The sequence below is a fragment of the Diceros bicornis genome, chromosome 16 (assembly GCF_020826845.1).
Source record: "Diceros bicornis minor isolate mBicDic1 chromosome 16, mDicBic1.mat.cur, whole genome shotgun sequence".
Taxonomy (NCBI): domain Eukaryota; kingdom Metazoa; phylum Chordata; class Mammalia; order Perissodactyla; family Rhinocerotidae; genus Diceros; species Diceros bicornis.
Genome location: NC_080755.1, coordinates 62,470,895 through 62,485,511, shown reverse-complemented (window position 1 = coordinate 62,485,511; position 14,617 = coordinate 62,470,895).

Here is a 14,617-nt window from a genome sequence, read left to right as displayed (position 1 = left end):
GTGGCTGAAGAAAATGCTTCCAAATTATTTACACCTTATTATTTATAGTAACCATTCTGTGTCTTAAAACAACATTAATTGTTTCAATTATTATACCAAATATGAGATAAGGATAATTGAATTTCCATTAGAAAAGTATCGAGGTTAAAAAAACACTTTCAAGGATATTGATAATAATAGCTCTTCACGTTTAGTCAGTTAACGAACATTTATCAAGTAACAAGTGAGTGCAGATATATAAAAGTCCCAAACCCTAGTAATCAGAATGTGATCTTGTTTAGAAATAGAGTTGTTGTAGATGTAATTAGTTAAGATGAAGTCATATTGGATTGAGGTGGGCCTTTCATGTTGGGTTATCCAATATAACTGGTGTCCTTATAAGAACACCACCACGTGAAGGCAGGAACGCGCAGAGAGAAAGCCATGCGACAACAGGGGCAGAGATTGGAGTGGTGCATCTACAAGTCAGGGAATGCCAGGAATTGCTAGGAACCACAGGAAGCTGGAAGAGGCAAGGAGGGATTCTCCCACAGAGCCTTTCGACAGAGCCTGGCCCTGCTGACACCTTGATTTTGGACTTCTAACTTCTACAGCTGTGAGGCAATAGATTTCTGTTGTTTTAAGCCACCGAGTTCATGTCACTTTGTTACAGCAGCCACAGGAAACTAATATACTGAGCAATAGAGAAGGGAAGTGCATTAAAGATGTGACCTAAAGTCACCAACAGGCCTCAGCTGCCTTAAATATCCGCACCATAACTCTTTATAATAAAATTGCTGCTGTTGTCCTTACCTGATCTTTGATTCCTGTCATCAAGGTCACTCCTATGGGATAGACAAAACAGGAAGGGTCTATCTTCAGGGATCCAATGTTAAAATGTGCATTAGAGAAAAGAGGAGATAGAGGCAACCAACAAATGAATATAACTTTGCACAAATTAGTGTAACATCTTAGTACATTCTTCATCTTGGTGTCCCTTTTGTATTTGTTAGTAGAGAGTGCCTGAAATACACTAAGAGCTCAATAAACACCTTTTTTTGAATAAGAACACTAAGATGATCCTAAAGGCATGGTTCAAGGACTGCCAATTGAAAGTATTTTCCTTGTCTCTGTTCTTGACAAGATCACACGCCCCAGGAGTAACGGTTCTAAAATCCAATTTAGACTCTACTGAAAATTCAGTCGAGCTTTGATTCCAGGTTTATTTCTCTTTATTTATAATTGAGTTCAAGATCTAAGGAACACACAAAGTTCTCCTTTCAGACTCCATTTACTATCACACTCCCTTCCTTTTATTTATTTCTTTAAAACACATTCTTCCCTCAGCATACATAGCCCCTCAACTCTGAATATTAGTTGTATGACATTGGGCAGGATGCTTAACGAATTCTTTGAACCTCCATTTCCTCATCTATAAAATAAGTATATCAATATCTACCACATAAGGTTGCTGTGAAGAACAAATGCTCATGCATATTAAATGAATTCAATAGTATCTGATTACTCAAAAAATGGTGGCGAGATGGCTATTATTTATTTTTCAAGACTCTGTTCGTGCATCACCCATTTTGTTTCCTATTTCTTCCTCTTCTGTATGCTTATAATGCTCTCTATACGTAGCTTCACCTTTCTTTTTTCTCCCTTCTTATTTATTTATTTATTTGTTTATTTATTTATTTTTATTGCAGTAACGTTGGTTTATAACATTGTAAAAATTTCAGGTGTACATTATTACACTTCTATTTCTGCATAGATCACGTCATGTTCACGACCCAAAGATTAATTACAATCCATCACCATACACATGTGCCTAATCATCCCTTTCACCCTCCTCCCTCCCCACTTCCCCTCTGGTAACCACCAAATCCAATCTCTTATCACATTGCATTTTTATTGTTTCTTGTCTGCCTTTCCTACTAGTTATCCTTTGTCACCCTTTAAGTCAGGGGCTGCAACAATCACAGTACCCAATGTGAATTAGATGCTCATAAACTCTGAATGGGTTTAAGGTTAGAAATATTGTGAAGGTCTAAAGGCAACAGAAAGATCTGGATATCTGTATAAGTGAAGAAGGTATGAACTTCTGGAGGGTCAATGCTGAGAAGGATGGGATTCTGAAAACAGTAAAGAAATCAAAACCAAAATTTGCCATCTTGACTTTGCCTGGGGACAGCCCTCCTTTTAAACACTTCTGTTGTCAGCCAAAAAATTATGTGACTATTCCTTGGTTATCTGTAGATTTTAGATATTCTGAACACTTCAGCTTGCCATCTGGTTTTAGCATAGTAAAAGAAGAAATTGCAATCTAACATTCTTTTAACTAGACTATGAGCATTTTAAGTCATTCTGCTTAGTCTTTGTTTTTCTTTGATTTCTTTAGGCAATTAAACATGTTATATGTCATGCTACAAAAGTAGTCTCTAGATCAAAAGGGTGTTTTGATGTTTCAGAGTCTCATTTCTCTCTTGAGATGATTTCATAATGCTTTATGTATGGGGTAGGGCTTGGGGGTGGGTAAAAGAGGGAATAAGTTGGAGCGCCTATCTCCAGGACACACTTGTTGCTGGTTCTGCAGAAGACATGATTTAGAAACTTCCCAGTTTTTTATAGGGGATGCAAATCTTGGCAATACTAAAGAAGGGGACAAAAATATCTTATGAGAAGTGAGGTTTAATTCCCTCAGTTCCAATAACAGTTGAGAAATCATCAATTTCAAGAGTTTTAACTTTGTGTTCTTGATGGCTTAGGTAATTCCCATAACTGTTCTGAAGAACTAGTAAAGAATAATACAATTCTGAGGAATATTTTCTTCTGGGTACTAACGTTCCTTTTAAACTTGCTATTTGTACCCTGGACTGAGTGTGAAATGAGAAGCACAAATTGAACAACAACAAAAACCCCTCATTTCTGTTAACTTTTTGCCCCATCTGAAATTCAGAGAAATAGCTACCATCTGAAAAGCTCGATGGGGGAGGTAAATGGCTGTTTTGTTCTTAGTTTATTGTCATCATTGAGGAATGAGAATATTGAGTGACTTACCTTACATCTAATGAGGAAACAACATTCTCCACTGTAGCCTGGTTTATAAACAATCACTGACGACGGAGGTTTGGCAAGTAGCTTAATTCATAGGCTTGTTATTTTATTTTTGTTTCTCTGGATCCATTGTTCACTCTTCTTACCTCCAATATGGTCTGAGATGGTGTCCTCTATTGTTTACATTATCCAGATCCCCTTACCTTCTGGCCTCTAGTTGAATTTGGCCAATGGGAGGTAGCAGAAGAATATGAGAAGGTGGCAGGAGAAAATGGTCAGGATACTAATTCTCCTCACTTCTTCCCTCCCTGTGGCCACAGCTTCTTTTGGATCATGGCTGTAATTCTCTCTGGGTTCTGCAGTAATCATGGCTTCATACTCTTGCTAGTCCCTGAATGCTTCACTCTTCCTTGTTGGTTCCCTTAACCCTTTGACAGCTCTGTAAATAATATCTTGCTTAACTGATTGCCCCTCTGAGTTAGGCTTTTTTCCCTTTTGATCCATAAATGATGTAGAATTCAAGAGTGCACCTAAGAAACTGACTTCCAAAATGGGATTCTGGGATTGTGTTGCTCACATATTTGATGAGCTCACATAATAACATCAGGATTACTCAAGTTTCTCTAGATGGTGACTTGGGATGGAGAGAAGGACAAGACACTTCAGAGATCAATATCCTGGGTATTTAGTCACTATGGAGGTGTATTAATTATCCATTATTGCATAATAAATAATCCCAAAACTAAGTGGGAAACCTTAAAGCAATAAACATTAATTTCTTATAATTTCTATGGGTCAGGAAGTCAGGAGGGTCTAAGCTAGGTGGTTCTATTAACTTAGGAACTTTAAGGAGATTGCAGTCAAGATATCTGCTGGAGTTGCAGCCATCTGAAGACTTAACTGGGGCTAAGGAATCTGCTTCTAAGATGTGTCACTCAGAGGGTTTTGGTAAGAGACCTCCATTTCTCGTTGGTTGTTGGCAGGACATCTCAGTTCCTGATCGTGGAGGCTCTTCACAGGGACTGCCTGAGTGATGAGAGGCAGACGACTTCTCCCTGAGTGAGTGATGCAAGAGAGAGGGCAAGGAGGAAGCCACAGTGCCTTTTTGTGGAAGTGTGTGGTGTGGAAGCTGCAAACCATTACTTTTACCTAGTCCTATCCATTAGGAGCAAGTCACGAAGTTTAGCCTACACACAACAGAAGGGGAATTAAATCTTACCTTTTAAAGAAAGTGTCAAAGCATTTGTGGAAATATGGTAAACCATTGCAGGTGGCAATAGTGATCACAAAGAATATGAAATAGCTGGCTTTTTCTGATTGTCCTTGAAAATCTGCACATTTCAATGGACAAAGAAGAAATGTAGGCAAATTGGTGACCTTGAATTGCTATCTCAGTGCATGGGTGAAGAGCCAGAAAGCCTCTTTGATGACTTTAGTAGACTGTCTTATTTCTTGTAATCACAGGGCCAACATGGCCTGTTTCAAGTATCACAGAGTTGCAAGGTCAAAAACGCACTCAACCTCCTCATGTCTCTTGTGCACTGGTTGGGGAGGAGCGGGAGCTGAGAAAAAGAGAAACTTCCCAATCCTCAAAACTTCCTTGTTTCTACTCAAGAAACCACCCTTCTCTTGCACAATATATATGGAGATATAAACTTAATAGTCATTAGCATCTGGATGATTAAGGGTCAGCTTAGTGGGATTTTATGTAGAGTGAGAGAAGCAGTGTGTTGAAGACAGAATCTACCTGGTGAAGAATCTATGAAGAAAAATGATCAGGAGGCTAGGAGAGAACCATCAGACTAGAACAACCCCGAAGCACAGGAAGAAGAAGATATAAAGAAGGAAGATGAGATTAACAGTGTTAATGCTCCAAAGAAGCCCTTTGGTTAATAAACTATGAATTCTACCTCCTAACTCTCTCTCCCATCTAGGACACTTCTCTCCAGTCGCCCTGACACTACTACGTGCATGCCATCATCATCTTTCCTAGAGTAAGGCCTCCTAACTGGTTTTTCCATTTCCAGTCTTGTCTCCTCTAATTGGTTCTCCGCAAGCAACCAGCTACAGTGATATGCGTTCCAAAATCAATGGTGGTGATGGTTGCACAACTCTGTGAATACATTAAAAACCATTGAATTGTACACTTTCATTGGGTAAAGTTGTAGTATCTGAATTATGTTTCAATAAAGCTGTTACAAAAAATAAATAAGATGGCATAACCACATATTAATGAGATTATTTTGAATGAGAAGGAAAGAGTAAAGATTGTTTTTTTGAATGAGAAGAGGAGAACAGAACATAGGCTCTATCAGGACAAGTATTTTCCTCTGATTCCTCAGTGTTGCAGACACTCCTCTGTGTTTAAAATAATGGCTGGAACAGAGAAGGTGCTCAATAAGTATTTCTTGAATGAATAAAAGAAACAATATGAGATAAAAGGGAGTATGTGGTAAGGAGGGATTTTTAGGATGAGTAAGACTTGAGTGTGTTTATAGACTGAGGAGAAGGTAGAGTCAGCTGAAAACAAAGGAGAGAAAAGAGACCATTTCTTTAGCCTCACTTTCCTAGTAGAAACTGGAATTGTTTTACCTTTGTATTTGTACCTGTATATTAGAAGTGGATAAAGGAACATTTTTTTCAGTAAGGTTTTATTAAAAGTAAGTACCAGTAATTTATCTGTGATGAGGTGGTGGTTATTTTTCAGCACCTCCCTACTAAGCAAGTTTATACACTAATCTGCTTGTCTTTCTTCCTACAGACTATTCACTATTGAATAAAATGCCTTCTTATGTATTCTAGCTTTGTGATTAAGTAATCAAACTCTATTCTGTTCATTTCTTCTGACAGCAGGTAAAACGGTGGACAAGAGGTTCTGTGCAAAGATTTTAGAGTTACATCCTACACGCTGTAGGTTAAGGATTGCTATTTCTAATACAAATAGTTTATTTACCCTGGGATTTTAATCATTCTCTGAGATTGAATATATCATAGCAACTTCTAAATTGTTAACCTTGATTTTTCATTTGTGTTTATTCTCTTGTTAGGAGTTTCATATGAAATTATATTTTTCATGAAATGTTATTTCTAATAGAGATATGGCTTTTGGCAGTTATTGGCAAGCATTGCATCTCCAAGGTTGCAAAAGAAGGCTTACAGGAGATGAGAACAGACAACAAAAATTTGACAGGAACTCTTGGACACAATCCCATTTTTGTTCCCTGGACAATTGAAAAAAGGCCATGATTGACATTGTGATCACATGAGGGTCAAAAATATGTTGTTCTACAGGCTTGTTTTATGGGTTTTTGTATAGGAACTAAACGTGAAAAATAATCCAGCATGAAAGGAATGGAATTAGGAGAAATGGAAAAGGTTGAAGAAAATTAACTGGGAGGTTAAAAATCTTAAAAATCATCATACTCTTTGTGCACTATCTCAACACCAAGAATGTGGATTGTCTCAAATGATCACGCAAAACTGAATAATTTAGAAAACAATAGAATTATTGAATTAGACAATTTTTGAAGTGGAAAAGAGTATATTTCAGGAGTCCTCTCAAAACAAAAACATAGATGGTAAAGAGAGGTAAGAAAAGGGAAACTGGTGAAAGTTAAAAATAAGTAAATAAAAGGAGAAGGAAAGGAAAAAGAAACAGAATTTGATGGGAAAATAAAGAGGAGTAAAGCCTTAGGAGTTCTGTATTAATGAAAATTTATGAGGAAATTAAAGGAAAATAGTGAACACGGTTATTTATAGCCATTGTATTTGATTAGATAATAGCATTCATACATATTTTGTCAGCTCTTTTCAACCAATAGAGTTAAACTTCAATATCACGTGTCCTGTTAGGTGATGGGGGTGGAAAGCTGAACAGAATGTTTTGACTTTGAAGAACTCATAGTCGATAGAAGAAATACTCAAGAGCCTTAGCTGCTATCTGCTTTTCCCATTACTTCATTTTTCCATGAGATAACAGAGGACTCTTCTAAAAAAGTTCTCCTCTTTGCTTGAGATAGTGTGAGTTAAGGTTTCATTACTTTGATTTGAATGCCTTAACAGATATGTTTACACATGTACACACACATGAAAGTATAATGCTAAAGGTACACCTGTTTCCCTTCCTCTTCCACTCCAGGCTGTTATGCATGAGGAAGAGTGAGCTAGGAGGGGCAGGAATGATGAAGGAGACAAGAGTCAGCATGAACGTGAGGAGAAAGTAAGAAAGCAAGAGCAAGAGTGAGAAGAGAGGGGAGAGAGTAATCGGCAGCCCTAAGATATGGAATTTAGGGACGGGGAATGCAAATGAAATTTTTAGGAAGCTGCCTTAGTCTGTTCAGGCTGCTGTAACAAAATACCATAGACCGGGTGGCTTAAATAACAGATTTATTTTCTCACAGTTCTGGAGGCTAGGAAGTCGGAAATCAGGGTGCCAACATGGTTGGGTTCTGGTGAAAGCTCTCTTCCTGGTTGCAAAAGGCTGTCTTCTTGCTGTGTGCTCACATGGCAGATTGACAGAAAGACAGAAAAAGAGAGAGAGAGAGAGAGAGAGAGAAAGCTCTCTGGAGATGCTCATAAGGGCACTAATCCTATTCATGAAGGCTTTACCCTCATGACCTCATCTAATCCCAATCACTTCCCAAATACCCCACCTCCTAACATTATCACATTGAGAGTTAGGGTTTTAACACATGAATATGAATTTGGGGGGACACAAACATTCAGTCCACAACAGATGCCTTTTTCTGAGTTGTGTGAGGATAATCATGATGATGACAGTAATTTCAATATTGTTATTGTGTGTGTCAGGAGCCATTTTTAAAGTCAGTATTATTGAAGTAGAATTTACGTGCAGCGATAGCCCTGCTTTTAAGTGGACGGTGCTGTGCCCGTTGACCGAAGTGTATCACGTTACCACCACCGCAAGCAACATGCCGGGAACAATGCTAAACTAACTCACTTAACACTGATAGTGAGTGATGAGGAAGGAGCTGTTATTATCTCCGTTTTATACGTGAGGAAACCACAGCACAGAGGGGTTAAGTGCTCAAGTGACTGAGAAAATGTAAGAACCTGTGAGTTTGATTTTTTGACAAATGTAGATGCCTTGCTTATCATTCTGTTTAGAAACTTTTAGTAACAAGTTTAGTTTTCTAGGCTTCTTGGACTTGGTTTTGTGTTTTTCTTGGATACAACAATATGCTGAGAATGACTCAAGAAGCAGTTTCATTGTAAAGAAAAATGGATAGATAAAAAATAGATATTAATGAAGACATATAGATGTATGCACTGATATTTTTCTCATTAGTTATCCTGTTCATAATATACTATATTGGAAGAAGCAACCCTTCTTTACACATATTTTTCAGTCTGAAATTTGGAGGAAATAAAGAAGGTGTTCTGAGCATCTGTTTCTATAATTAAATTGACCATAGTTTGGTAGGAGCTACTTAGATGTAAACGCATGTCAACAGCCACTTGATATTACCACCATCCAACTCCATCAGAAATTCTGGCAATAGTATGATGGGCAATGAGGAAGGCATGCCCTTTCCTCTAACACTCAGTTGCTTTCAAAAAAATGAAAGAGCACATAAAACATTGAGCAGCTTAAACTAGTTTTGCTTCCTTAAAACATGTTATTTTAATCATACCTTGCTCAGTAACAGAGATGGCACTGCACATGTGCCAGGTGGAAACACATAGCCCCAGGATGAGCCCAGAACCAAGAATCTTCAGAAATGTTGCTACTTTGGCCCTTTCCAAAGTGAGAAATCCTTCAATAAGGAAAATCCAGCTTCTAGGAGCCCAAGTATCTTGATTACCATATACGGGCTGATTCGAGACTAGCCAACAAGCTTCTGCCAAGTTTGCCTTAAACATTGCTGCAAACCTTGGATCAGAGAGACAGATTTGAGAGCTTTGCCTCTTGTCTCCTTGCTGATTAACCTTGCAATAAAGCCTTTTCTTTTCTCAAAAGCCGTTGCCGTAGTATTGGCTTTTGTGTGTGTTGGTCAGCAGGCTCTTGCTCAGTAACAAAAACACTGGATAACTTCAGATCCCGAGTTGAAGGTCAGCTTCCAAGAGGTGAGAAGCAGTGTGGGTCAGTACCAAGGGTACTGGGCTAGAAACCAGGAGAGGGAAATACCAATAACTCACAGTGATGCTCCTTCCAACTCTGAAAGTCTCTGAGGTGAGGCTAGACCAGATTCTTCTCATGGGCTCACAGCAGAACCTTACAGATAACATAATCCAAGTGGGGCATGGCTGCTAGGAAAAGTGGTTTAGCCAGCTAACTGAAGCCCTGTGAAGTCCTGACTAGCACACAAGGATACTCCTGCATCCAAGGCCGTATCTAGTTCTCTATGAAATGAGGGAGAAAGATGAGCTTTCAAAGCGTATTTGCACATGTTCTAGTGCACATCAACCTACTCAATAGTGTGTGCATCAGACAGAGAGAACACCAACGTGTCTTCAAGTGTTTGCACACTTTTAGGTGTGTTTCTGTACTTAAAGGAGATTTGTGCATTGGAAGGATTCTCTGGAATCCCAAGGATATTTCCATTGTCTGTCGGGAAATCAAGGCTTCAACAATTAAACTCATTGCAGAAGCAATTATTTAACCTCAATGGTGATAAAGTGCCGTTAACAAGACGCCCAGTGGACACTGAGAGTGTGTATGAGGAAGCCTACCCCTCTCAGGAGGGTTGGGAAGGCTCTCCTGAAGAAATTTCTCTTCTTCCTTTATCATTAGACCAGGAGGTCGAGCAGGAATTAGCAGGGCAGAGGGGCAGGTTTAGGGAGCAAAACTGGGAGGGCCTTAAGGTGCGCAGATTACTACATGAGGAAGGACTCTGTGGTGCTCAAAGACCTGAGGAGCAGCGTGGCTGGAGCCAGGACTGACGGGGTCATGGCGGGGATGGGGCTGGGGGGCAGCTGCAGTCAGCAGGTCCTGCAATGTCCTGGGGACCATGGGAGCAATGACGTAGAGTCTATTATCATTAACCCCAAAATAGATTGTTATATTCTTTTTATGCTTGTTATATGACTTATTTTTTTAAAGAAAAGTTGATACTAATATTTATTTAAAAGGATGTGCTAATATCCACTGCTGTCTTTAGGAATGACAATGCATGGGCAATATTTAATAAAGAAATAACAAAAATGGCAGCAAACCCACACTTTATACTGGCTTCCTTCACTGTGTAGTAATTTATACTCTTTTTCCCAGAGAGAAAAAATGGACAACATTGTGGAGGAAAAACAATGTTATGAAAAACATTGCACAACGAAACTTTAAAAATGGTTTTGATTATACTCTTCTAGCTTGTTGAATAAACTCTTTTCTATCTCAGAATACATGTAGTGCACCAAGGAACAGAAGAGTGGAGTTTTGTGTTTTTGTTATTTTTGTGAGTTTTTTCTCTTCCCTACTACGTTTGATCCTGTGGAAGGCAGAGGCCATGCCATGCACATCTTTGTGACTTGCATGGAGCTTAGTACTGAATGAAAGGAGTTGATAACCTTTGTAGGACTAGATAGAAACTCTTTTGAAATACAGAACATTCTTCCTATTTAAAATTAATCACACATTGTTTTTTATGAATTAACTAAGATTAGGATAAGGAGTTATGCTCTCTCCTAATAAGAGAAATTTAAAAATCATGAGCATTTTAATCTGAATCTTTGACCAGTTTCTGCCATCAAGTGCAATGAAGCTGATAGAATTCAAAATTATTTTTTACATTAGATTAACTTGATTATGGAGATTCAAATAAAAAACTTCCTTTTATATTTGATATTTTCCTTCTGATTAAAACATTTGATCATTTTTAATAATTAGAAGTTCATGAGGCTGTGACGCTTTAGAAGGAAAAAAGGAAATCTATTTGATAGTTGTTCATTAGAAACAGCCTCATTTTCATTTTGAAAAACACTGTGTTTTTCAGTTGTCTCTACTCTTTATCATTTTGTGTATCCCTTTTAATCCATATTGTAACATATATATAAAATCACAATTTATATATAAATATATAATTGTGTATAAAATATATAAATGTGAAATTTTTATTTATTATATGTATATTTATTTACATTTTATATATGTATTTTATACTGGTATATATTATATATATAAAATATATCTATATATGTATATATTATATATATAAAATATATCTATATATGCATATATTATATATATCTATATATGTATATATACATTTATACTATATATAAAAATGTATCTACGTGTGTGTGTATATATATATATGTTCACATTTATTTTGTGCTGTTTATTCTCTTTTCTTGGTATTATTTTCTGAGTTGAACATTTATGATATAAAAATTAATGAGCTAAAAGTATGTCTTTATTAAACAGGTATATGTGCAAATAATAATAAAACTGTCATTTATGGAGTGCTTAATCTATGGCAGACGTATAAAATTTCTGTGAGGTAGACATTACTGCTATCCCCATTTTACGAAGAGTAAACTGAGCTCACATGGGTTGATGTCCTCAAGGCCGCACAGTCAGTAAATTATGGATTTCAATCCAAACAATCTGATAATGCTAAATGTTGTGACATTGGAGTTACACACAACACACACACATTCACACACACCACACACACTAATTCACACTCACACTCACACATGTACATACACTCACACACCCACATACACCATGCACACTCACACAACAGACACTCACACACACCACACACTCACATACACCATACACATGCACACTCACAGCACACACACTCATTCACACATTCACACACCGCTCACACTCATAGCTCTAGGTAACAGCTAGATGGCTAGATAATCTAGGGCTAGGTGAGGCACAACTCTCCTCCGCCTCCTCCTCCCCTTCCTCCCCCTTCTCCCCTTCCTCCCCTTCTCCTCCTCTCTGCCTCCCCCTCCCCCTCCTCCCCTCCTCTCCTTCCTCTACCCTCTCATCATCATCCACTCCTCCTGCTCCATTCTCTTCTTTATTGCCACTGAGTGCCACCACCTGGTTCGAAGGAACCACAGCCTCCACCTACATCTCACCATCATTGAAGCTACAGTTAATTAGATTAGTTTTAATATTCCAGGCCAGTGGTGAAAACTTTACACACATTATATTGTTGAGTCTTCAAAACAATTGTGAGTGGTAAGTATTTGCATGTGTTTCACAGAGGAGCAATCCGTGTGTCAGGAGTCACAGTATACTGCACTGTCAATTTCTAAGGTTTTTGAGGCCAACTTGAGAATTGGGGATTAATATATGTGAGAGGTGGTAAGGAAAAACATAACAATGGATTGGAGAGCTTGAAATTCATGAGGTGATTTTTAATTATATATATGCATATCTAACTTGCAATGCCAATTGTATTCTCTTTGAAAACATAGCTCCTTTTTAACATAAAATATGTCCATTTGAATATTATTGCTGAAAAAGTTATTACTTAATGAGTAAATAATTGAATTCCAAGAAATCATTGTAGGGATTATAACTCAAGGCTTTTTGATTAACCTTTAAGTCCTTCTATATATGAGTCACAAGTCAGTACAATTTAGTCATTGAAAACTCATTGTGCAAGGGTTTGTGTGTTTCATTCTACTTAAGTTAAAAACACAAATTTTGGAATATTTTGCATTATTGTATTTTATTTTACACAAATGCACTAATTCCCATACATTTGTCTTAATTCAGTTAGTTTATTTTCATTTTACTTCTTTTATTCACATTGCTAAGTAGTTCTTATTTTGCCATATTTTACCTTGGGAGTTTAGGTTTATGCTTCTTCTGCTCTCTTGTATTTTTTTACATATATTTATGGACTCAGAAAATTTTATCAAAACATAATTTCTTTATGACAGACAGTGGGATTGAATTTTAAGTGAGGAGAGATTTTGTAATGAGGTATCTGTGGTGTACAACTCTGAAGAGATGTATTTTTGAAAAATATTCCTGAAAAGATATATTTTTGAAATGATTGCATTCAGGGATCATTAATTCTACTATATATCTAAACTGAAGGGAATCTTAGAGATTATTTTACTTTCATCCTCTTGTTTTATAGCCAAAAAATGACCTTTTGAATTTAAGTAAACTGCCTAATTACATTAATTCCTGCTCCTCTTCTCCTAGAAGTTGATCTTGAAATCTACCTTCACAGACAAACTAAAGAAAAAATAAAGCACAAATTCCTTCAACTTCCACTCTTCAATAGGACTTCATCGCCAAGCAAATATAGGAGGTGAGAGAAAGGGAAGATTTGAGCTTGGTTCCTGGCGTTCTGACTTGGGTAACTATTCACCAAGAGGAGAGACAGGCTTTGGAATGGGTGTTGATAGAACTGTTGTGTTAATTTTGGAATACAGTGAATTGGAGGTGGAGATCTCCAGGAGATAGTTGTTTATGCAGGCCTTAAAGTCAGGAGACAGTACTCGTCACATTTGGTGTTTGAAGAGAGAAGGCAGATGAGTCAACTGAGATAATTTGGGGCCTTATATTGAAAGATTGCTAGGAAGCTACTGAAGAGAGATGCACCATGCAAGCCAATGGAGGAAGAGTTAAATGAACCACAAAAGACAGGGGTTTGAAGAAAAGGCAAAGGGTAAGTCTTGATGAAGTCACACTAGAGATGTAATGGGAGAGATTTTAAGGATTAATAATTTATGCAATAGGCAATTTAATGGAACTCAAGATCCCAGAAATGAAAGTCATGAGAGATGACAAAGGAGCAGATGTGGCCATGGAATTGTGTTTCTGTGGCACATTAAAGGCTGGGCTTGAATGATGCTAAATGATTTTACTCATTGAAGTTGCATCTTTCATGATGATCTGTCATCTCCCCTCCATTCCCACTGCTACTGTTTTAGTTCATGCTCTGATATTCCTCTTCTGGATTATTCAATAGTTTCCCAATTTCCTTCCTTCCCTCTGATCCTTCTCTGTTTCAACTTATCTGTTATACTGTGGCTAGAGAGATTCCTATAATATACAAACTTTCTAGTCTCACTCCATTACCTTCAGAATGGTTTCACCTCTTTAGCTAGACATTTATCTAATTTATACATTCTGCTACATGTTTCATATTATTTCTATTTTTATCCTCATTTTCTTTATTCTCTCAAAATACTCTTTTCACTACAGCCTCACCCACTCGCTACAGCAATGCCCTTCATTATTACCAGGACTCTGGCTAAGCCACATCCCTCACCACAGCCACACCCCCTCACTACAGTCATACACACCTGTTTGAGCTGTTTTTAAGCACCACCCTCCTTATTGCCTCCTTGTCTTTCTTCATGCTAATTTCTCCACCAGGTGTATCCTCCTTCTTGCATCCACTTGCTCAACCACCACATGTCTATGCATCTCACCCCTAGTGCCACCTCTTCTTGGAAGCATATCCCGGCTTCCTAAATCTAAGTTAGCCCTCTCTATTTCTATATCCCCCTGAAGATGCTATCATAACATGTAAACTGCATTTAATTAATGCTCTACTTATCTTTTTCACTTATAGACTAGAGATCCTTCAGAGTAGGAACTGTGCGTTCAGTTTCACTCTTTCCACTTCACACA